The following is a 10,171-nucleotide window of genomic DNA, read 5'->3' as shown; positions in this document are numbered from 1 at the left end:
TCCTACTCCTACTGCTGCCCCAGTTTTGGCTATTGGGCAAGGAAAGGGTAAAAAGAGGAAGGCTCCTTCAAAGAGCCACCATAAGGGAAAGTCCCATGATGGCACCTCTTCTAGTGGAACCAAAGCTGGTCCCGCTGCACCCACCTCAAGCCCAAAGGATATAGAGTGCTATCACTGCCACGACATAGGGAATTGGAAACGAACCTGCCTGAAATATCTGCAAGATATCTAGTATGGGAAGATCAAGCCATCCTTCGCAGGTATTTACACTATTCAATCTAATGATTCATCGCATGCTATTTATTGGGTACTTGATACAAGATGTGGTTTTCACATGTGTTCTAATTTGTAGGGCCTAAGAAGAAATAGGGATGTGGAGCATGGAAAGATTAACTTGATTATGGTGAACAGAAGATCGCCGCCTATCACAAAGATTAGAGTTTACTCTTTAGTGCTTAGCAATGGATTAGGACTATATTTGAATAATTATTGCTATTCACCAGAAATGCAAAGAACCATCATTTCTTTTCATGGTTTGTATAGACAAGGGTTTAGATATTCATTTGATAATGAAAACGTTTTCTATTTTAAAGTATTGCCTTGTAATGGAATATAGGAAACTATGATGGTTGTAGACAATTTAGGAAATGATGTGTTGCATATCGATTCTTCCAATAGTTTAGACAAAGCATGCTTGTGGCATTGTTGTCTTGGACATATCAACAAGAAACGCATAGCCCAACTCCAAAAGGATGGAGTGTTGGAGTCATTTGACCTTAGGGACAATAACATATGCGAGTCTTTTTTACTTGGAAAGATGACCAAGTCACCCTTCACTGGTACTTGTGAAAGGGTTGAGGGTTTATTGGATCTCATACACACCGATGTGTGTGGGACCTTTAGATCCACCTCAAGGGATGCAAGCCGCTTCTATGTGACTTTCACCAATGATTATAGCAGATATGGGTATATCTACTTCATCAAGCACAAGTCAGAAACCTTTGAAAAGTTCAAAGAGTTTAAGCATGAAGTGGAGAATTAGATGGGTAGGAAAATCAAGGTGCTTCTATACGATCGAGGTGGAGAGTACCTTAGTCTTGAATTCCACGACTACCTCAAGGAATGCAGAATAGTTTCACAATTGACGCCACCTAGGACACCGCAGTTGAATGGTGTGGCTGAAAGGCGTAATCGAACCTTGCTAGACATGGTTCGTTCCATGATGATTCGTGCTTCGCTACCTATCTCATTCTGGGGGTATGCCTTAGAGACTGCCGCCCATATCCTTAACTTAGTCCCTACAAAGAAGGTTGCCAAAACACCTCACGAGATGTGGACAGGGAAAGCTCCCTCATTGGCACATATCAAGGTTCGGGGTTGCGAGGCTTTGGTAAGACAAGAGACTCGCGACAAACTCGAACCTCATAGTGAGTGGTGTATTTTCATCGGCTACCCGCAGAAGTCCTTTGGATATCTCTTCTATAGACCGAGTGACAATTTTGTCTTCGTTAAGAGGAGAAGGGTTTTCCGAGAGCAAGAACTTATAAGCCAAAGGGACAATGGGAAACAAATCGATCTTGAAGAGCATCAAGAGTCGAGCGATGAAGGAACCTCTAACGCTGGCGCTCAACCTGAGAAGGAAACTCCCATTGAACCAATTGACGAGTCCTTACCTCTTAGATGTTCAAGTAGAGTAAGTGTTCCACCTGTGTTGTATGGTTTTCATATAACAAGTGAAGGTGATACGTTATTAGTGTCATTACACTAATAAATTTGGACGAACCTAACACCTACAAGGAAGCTATGACAGGCCCAGAGTCTGCGAACTGGAAAGAGGCTATGGACAACGAGATTCAGTCCATGTATGACAACTAAGTTTGGAATTTGGTTGACAATGTTCCAGGTCGTAAGACGGTCGGGTGTAAATGGATCTTCAAGAAGAAGACCGACATGGATGGTAAGGTACACACTTATAAGGCGCAAATTGGTTGCGAAGGGCTTTACTCAAACTCCCAAAGTTGAATCTGATGAGACCTTCTCACCGGTTGCGAAGATAAAGTCTATTAGGGTGATGCTAGCCATTGCTACATTTCATGACTATGAAATATGGCAGATGGATGTCAAACCTGCTTTCCTTAATGGGAAGTTGGTTGAGGATATTTACATGAGTCAGCCAGAGGGTTTTGTCGATACAAAGCATCCTAATAGAGTGTATAAGCTTGAGAAATCCATTTATGGATTGAAACAAGCACCTCGCAGATGGAATCTTTTTTTCGACAAGAAAGTCAAAGAGTTTGGTTTCCTGCATAGCGAGGATGAATCATGTGTATATGTCAAATTCAGTGGGAGTATAGTTAGCTTCCTTGTACTGTAGGTCGATGACATACTGCTCATAGGAAACGACATCCTGACCCTGCAGGAAGTCAAGTCCTGGCATGGGAAGTGTTTTGCTATGACGCATCTTGGAGAAGCTGCCTATATTCTGGGAATAAGGATAGTGAGAAACAGGAGTAAAAGACTAATAGGACTTAGTTAGAATACTTACTTGGACAAGATACTAAAATGTTTTAGTATGGAGAATTCCAAGAAAGGGGGGTTACCGATCCAAAGCAATGCCAAGTTGAGTAAAACTCAAAGCCCGAGTACCGAAGTCGAGATAGCAGAGATGTTCCGAGTACCTTACGCTTCCGCAGTTGGCTCGATCATGTATGCTATGACTTGCACTCGCCCTGCCTTCGCTTTGAGCATGGTCAGTGGATATCAAGGGAACCCTGGCAGATCACATTGGACCGTAGTCAAGAATATTCTTAAGTACCTTTGGAGGACCAAGGAATGATTTCTAGTCCTCGGTGGGAGTGACGACTTAAGGATGTGAGGGTATAGTGAAGCCAATTTTTAGACCCACCTGGACAACTACTGTTCTCAGTCTGGCTCGGTCTTTACCCTAAATGGAGGAGCAGTGACTTGGAAAAGTTCCAAGCAAGAGACCGTAGCTGATTCAACGTGCAAATCAGCGTATATAGCGGCGCGCGAAGCATCGAAGGAGTCGATATGGTTGAAAAACTTCATCGGAGACCTTGGAGTTGTGCTAGCCATAAAGGAGCCTATGGAGATATTCTACGATAATGAAGGAACAATTACCTTGACCAAGGAGCTGAGGGATCATGACAAATCCCGACATATCAACAAGAAATATCACTTTATCAGACATCAGGTGGAAGAGGGACTCATCGTAGTAAAGAGTGTATCGTCAGAGGATAACCCAGCAGATCCCCTTACGAAGGGAATGTGTAGTGTTAAGCACTTGAAGCATGCTAGGAGCATTGGGCTGAAGGGCAATATTAGTTAGATTAGATAGTTTCGAAACATGTAATAGATAAATTGTAATTGACATTTGATGATTAAATAAAGGGGTATTATTTATGAGTAAAGTTACTATCTTATGTTAATTATTTACCTATTGTTTCACTTTTCATGTTTTGACTTCCTGAATAATAAGATTATCCGAACGATCCACAGTCGCTCATACTTTGGAAGTAGGTAAGAATGAAGATTGTCATGTATTGGTTTGTAGATTGTCTAAAGTGTATTAGACATGGCAAGAGTTTGTTGCGACATTCATGAGTGCTTATGAATAAGAATTGAGCATTGGATTAAACCCACGCTTGCTAGTATCACTTCATGGAATTTATCATGAGTGATCGCAAGACGATAATATCATATAGTCTTTAAACCTAAATATATGGTTTATTGTTTGCAAGTTGGTTGTGCATTGATAATGCGTAAACGCATCAGTAACTTGATGTTATAAAACACATTGTTGTGCATGATTTGATGAGTGAATGGTAAATGCATATAAGTCGAAGTTTATTTGTTCCTTTTATCCTAAGAGGGTAAAAGCGATATATAGGCCCCTCGATGATTTAGTTTGACTTATGTGTCGGGCCCGGTTAAGACTGAATTGATGTGCTCAATTAAGTTCTATGTCAGATGAATCTGAGATCGAGAAACAAACTGTTGGACAATAAGTATGACTATGTTTCATATAATTATCCGCACGATATCTAGAACGAAGGACTATATGATCCCTTATCTAAAGGACAAGTTACTGATAAGATCAGAGTTCCACAGCGGCTTATGAAAGCTATGATTGCTAATCGGATCCTGAAGTCTTACTTACATTTGTAGTTATTAGACTTATCCAAGTGGGAGACTGTTGGATTAGTATCTAAGTCCATAATTACTTTTGGTATGCACTTGACCCAGTTATAGCATGGTCCTTTTGGGTTGCCTTCACACTGGTGACTAGACATGATGACTGTTGAGGAGAGAGACTGATTTATTGTTAAGAATAATAAATTGGGGTATAAATATGATTTGTTAATATATTATATGAATAATATATTAATTTGGAATCATATTATTAATTATTATTTATTCAGAAATTAATTAGGAATTAATTTTGGGATTAAAAGGAATTAGTTAAAAGTACAGGGGCTATTTTGTAATTATTTGATAGTTGAGACTTTGGGCCATTGGATTACCTTAATTAAAGCTTCGCCGAAAATCCTAAAAGGATCAACGATTTTTTGTCCAAGAGCTTAAGGAAAGGAGTCCATGGGTTTGCTTAGGCCCTAAGCTAAAGGATTAGGGTTTCCACCTTGAAACCTGTGACAACCCGATATTTCGAGACAATGTAATGTAATACCAGTCAAATTTAGGTCAAAATTTAACTTTCCTAAAATCTTGTTTGTGTTAAATAAAGTGTTAGGAATCGTAACAAGGTTTTCATACATATAAAGAACACTAAAATTTGAGTTATAACGAAGAAGTTATAACCATTCTAAGATTCCCGACAAAACCGACAATACGGATAGACGTAAAAACACAAAGTTTCAATACAATAGTTTTTAGCTTTAAGTATCTAAATGAAAGTTGTAGATATCATTAAACCATAAACGTATGTAAAAAAGAACGTCCAAATCTGACTTCGTATGAGGAAGTTATGATTTTTCCAAGATCCGGATATAGCAGTAGACATCTAAAAACTCAAAATAGAGATCAAGATATTCTTGGCCGATACAACCTAAATAAGAATCAAAGACATCAACAATAGTAGTGCAACAGTGAAAACTCTGACGAAAACGGACGTCAGATGAAGGAGTTATGGATTTTTAACGGACTTTTCCAGTCCCGGCCGATAAAAAATATAATATTAAAAATAAAGTCAAATTTAGCCGACAAATTCTAAACAAGAGTTGTAGAGTATATTTTCCCCTAATCGAGCATATAAAGAACGTCAAAAACGGAGCTCGTACGCGAAAGTTACAGATTTTACAAGTTCGAGACCCGAAATCCGAGGCTGTCAGGTTGGCCGCGACGTGGCACAGTTGGCCGCGACGTGGCACAGTTGGCCGCGACGTGGCAACATGACTGATGGTGTCTTGTCATTGGAAGAGGATAGGATTGCTCCCCACAACATGTCCATCCCTTTCCACGACGTGGCACCCAAAAATGAAGGCTATAAATAGGACTCAAGGGTTTCGGGTTTCATTGCTTAGTTCTCTTCTTTCTGGTGCCAAAGCTCTGCGTTTGAGCTCCCGAACCCCTGGTTTGCACATTCAAATTCCAAAGGAAGGCTTTGCATCCACGAGATTCCCGAGATTCCCGAGAAAATCAACTTTTCGAAGTTGAAGTTCTGCTCGATTTTCGTCTCACTTTCTTCAATCAATCAAGTGAGTTCATACCCCTTAATTAACCTTTTAAATGTTTTTAAATGTTTTTAAATGTTTATAAATGCTTTATGGTGGGAATACAAGTTGAATCATGTTTAGTTATTATATCAATCACATGTGATTAATAACTAGCATGCAAATGGATTTACTATGCGTTAACTGTTTTACTAAATAGATTTCTTCAAATGACTTTCTTAAACGTTTTTACATGTTTAAAACTCTTTATCAAACGGTCTTACACACTGTAAGTTTCCTTTCAAACTCTGTTACAAATGTGTTTTCAAACAAATGTTTTCCTTGTACGTAAACTGACTTATCAAACAAAATACTTTTAATCGTTTTATAAACTGACAGTAGGTCATCTTGTCTTAGTATTAAACTTTTCAAAGGTTTTACAAAATTTCTTTTACGCTTTTATATTGTCAAATGCATGCCTAGATATGTATAGTTATATAAATAATGTTTAAAGGACTTAGGACGGTTAGCTCGCTTTATATCCTTTTCCTCGTTGGGATGTGGCCTTAGGGCATCGGTTGCTCGTCCAAATGTCATCTAAATATTAATTATATATCATGTATACATATATAGGTATAAAGGTTTCATTAGTTAGTTCAGTACCTTTGGGTAGCAAAGGTATACTTCTGGATATACTCGTACATTACTAGTAACTATAATAGGTATAGTTAGGAGATACTACTTACAATTCCAAGTACAAGGAACCACACAAGAGTCGGTTCATTCATGAGTCTATACTAATACATTACATGTTATATGAATACGTTTACATATATACACTTACATGAATACATTTACATAGATACGCTTACATGAGTACGTTTACATAGATACGCTTACATGAATGCATTTACATAGATACGCTTACAGAGATATGTTTACAGAGATACGCTTAGATGAACACGTCTTCATTAATACGTTTAATAGATACTACTACAAAGGATTTGTTACAAATGTTTCGGGACTTACCATTCCACACCCAAAGTTGTTAGCTACAGTAGGGAAAAGGAGCATCGACGGGTGTCCACGGTTGTACTGTTCGGCGAGTTTCCACGTCGTGAATATCCTAATGCAAAAGGATACATCTTTAGTTCTTATATTATTCTCCTGCCTTTACTTTGTGGCACATTCACATGAACGACGAGGTAGGATATATTTGATATAGATAAACTATTTTTCCTTATTACCTTTACATTGTGACTCATCCACATAATCGACGAGGTAGACTATAACTTTTATAATAATAGTTAAATAGGAAAAACCGTCACATTTAAAGTGATGCTTTCTTACAAAACAGTCGGCTTTCGGTAGAAGACCACTTTCAAAACAGTCGAGTCTTGGTAGAAGACTACTTTTATACTAGTAGGAAATATAGGATTTTCTTGGGTTTTCAAACGTTTACAATTACTTATAAACATTTTCAAACTTTTCTCCAGATGTTTACAAGTCTTTACTTTATAGTTTTTAAAAATCAAAGACACATTAACACTTATGAAGTTACCAGCTTTATTGCTGATACTTGCTTTCAAAATAACTTGTATTCTTAGGTCACAAATAGACAGGTACGACGACTAGGTTTTGTGAAGACGGAGCAGTCAAGACTCATCTTTATTTTGATTATTCATTATGTTGTTTTATGCTATGAAAGGACACACCTGTAATTAAAATTATACTATTAATGCAATGGATGATGTTGTTGCTTGTTTACTACTTTACATTGTTGTGATACATTTCATGACGTCCTCCGCCCCAGAACATTTCCGCCATTCTCGGTTTTGGGGTGTGACAGATTGGTATCAGAGCATTGTTTATAGTGAATGGAGTGTATCAACCCATAAAAGATATACGAACTATAAACACAATGGGATTAAAATACTCTGACCAAGAGTTTATACTTTTAAATAATAAAATATTTAACTAAGTATACGTGCATGCATTCATACTAAAATCCGTGTCTCAATGACAAGAACAGAAGTATTAGGATTGTTGAATATCACAGATAAGCTTGGGGATGTATGGTCAGTCTTGGGAGTGGCATAGCCTGATCAACTATGCTGGTCCGAGGAGTGATTAACACATGCCCAAGAGTGGTTGTGATATGTCAACAAGTCTAAAAGCTTACCAACACTACCACAATGAGAACATTATAACAGAACCTAAGTCTAAAATACTATAGGAGTATTTTGTGTTAGTATAATTACTTACTTGAGAACTAAAAAGGATCTTCATTACTAAGTTGATAATTGCTAAGTGGATACACTAACGTTATATGTAACTAGGATGTCATAGACTTAGAATCTATGAAACTTTTGCTTTACCCCGGTTCCTTGTAAATTTGGAGTTAAGGTGTCATAACTAGAAATTTTGGTGCCTTGTAACAACAACACTTATAACAACTATGAATCAATAACATGAAGCATGCATGATGCTTATTCTATAACAACAAAACTTCATCGAATACTTCCTTCTAGCCCTACAAATGATCAACAAAGAATTGGAAACCTTTGAAATTCCAATTTGAGTTCACTTTGGACTAGGATTTCCTTATTGGGCCTAATGGACTAATAAACTTCCAAATTATCCATCTTGAATCTAGAACTCTCTAATGGGCCCTAAATGGACCCACATACATGAAACATAATATTTTGGGCCTTAATGGGTCACAACCAAATTAATTTAGCCTTATTAGGTCATAAAAAAATTACACTTTGATTTATTTGGACCCAAACATCATCTAAGTGAGTCATAATATGGGCTAAACACTCAAAAGCCCAAATTTTCTCTTTTCCCTCTCTAATCTCGGCCCAAGCCCACAAAGAAAGAAAGAGTTGACTTTGTGTGTGCCAACTCATTTTTATCTAGTGGACTTCCATGCATACTCTCATACTTCCATGCACCTATCTCATCAACCTTCTCTCTTCTCTCCTCTCTTCTTCTCTCAGCCAAACCCAAACACACACACACACACACACTTCACTCAAACTCTCTCAAAAGAAACTCTCTCCACTCCTCTCCAAATTTTCGAGATCTAGGAAGCTTTCAAGGAGATTTTTCCCACAAACACATCATCTAAGGTAAGTTGATGTTAAATCCATGATCTAGCTACTTCATTTCATCCAAAAATCTCTTCTAAATCCATTCAATCTTGTGATCTTACACCTTAGAAGCATTTAAGTTCGAGATCCTCCAAGAAGACTTGCTAGGATCGAAAATTCTTCTTCTAGTCTTCTTCAAAACCGAAACTACAACTCAAGGTGAGCTTCATACCCCTCTTTTTTCGGTTTTCATATGTTTTATGGGGGAGAATACAAGAAAATGTGTAGATCTATGTGTATATGTATGCTATGTGTGATTTTATGCATGTATATGTGTGATTTTATGTGTTTTTGGTGATGAAAATGCAACCAAAAGGGGTATTAACTCGAGATCTATGACATGAGAAAGGAAACAAACATAATCTAATTTATTTTACACTAATCTAGTCATGAAAAATAGCTTATAAGGTTATGAGGAACATATTTTAGCATAAAACTCATTTTAGGACTTAAATTGTCAAAAATACAAAACTTGGGTTAAAAACTGCCAAGTCACGGTTTCTTGAGGGTCAAAAGAGTCAAAATAGTTTTTATAATCATTTTTCTGAATATTAGAATTTTCAAAGGACTTAAAATGCAAAAATTTAGGTTATTGGGCTAGATATGGGCTTTTCGGCCCAATAAGCCCAAAATTGCGAAATTTGGAGTTTTAAGGGGCTGAATTGTAACATTCTGTAGAACAGGGGATTTGAAGTGAAATAAAACTATTTCAAAGGTCAAAAATGCTTTTCAAATTCAAAAAGGATAAAAAAATGTAAACTTTTTATATTTTGGGCCAAAACTGTAAAAATTGCAAAATTTGGGGTTCTAACCGAGAAAACATCATTTTAGAAGGGCTAAAGCTGTCTTCAAAATAAATTTTGGGTTAAAATGTCTTTTCAACAAGTTTATGATACAAAAGTGTCATGAAAAATGTTTTAAGGACTAAAAATGAAATTCTTTTATATAAAAGACTAAAAGTGTTATTTTTATAAAAGAAAGGTAGTGAAAAGATAAAAATCATACTTTTAAACAAACTAATTCATTAAGAAAAAATACAAGATATCTGACTAGCGATAAAACGGAAAACGAATACACCTTCAATACCAAATATCGTTATAAACGAATTGATTCGGTCTCAAATCAGTACAACACAACAAGCATCAAATTAAAAACACTTCAATAGATACGTGATGACTACAATGAGTAAATCTACAAACTTTGGGCTTATGAGTTTCAAATCATGCTTTTCGGGCCTTGCAAGCCCACCAACATGATCTTTGGGCCCAAAGGGATAACGTTTATATGTTATTGGGCCTTCAATGACCCAATATTTTATAAAAGGAC

Source organism: Lactuca sativa, chromosome 3, assembly GCF_002870075.4.
Source record: "Lactuca sativa cultivar Salinas chromosome 3, Lsat_Salinas_v11, whole genome shotgun sequence".
NCBI classification, from domain to species: domain Eukaryota; kingdom Viridiplantae; phylum Streptophyta; class Magnoliopsida; order Asterales; family Asteraceae; genus Lactuca; species Lactuca sativa.
The sequence above is the reverse complement of the archived record's forward strand: the minus strand, read 5'-3'. Positions refer to the sequence as shown.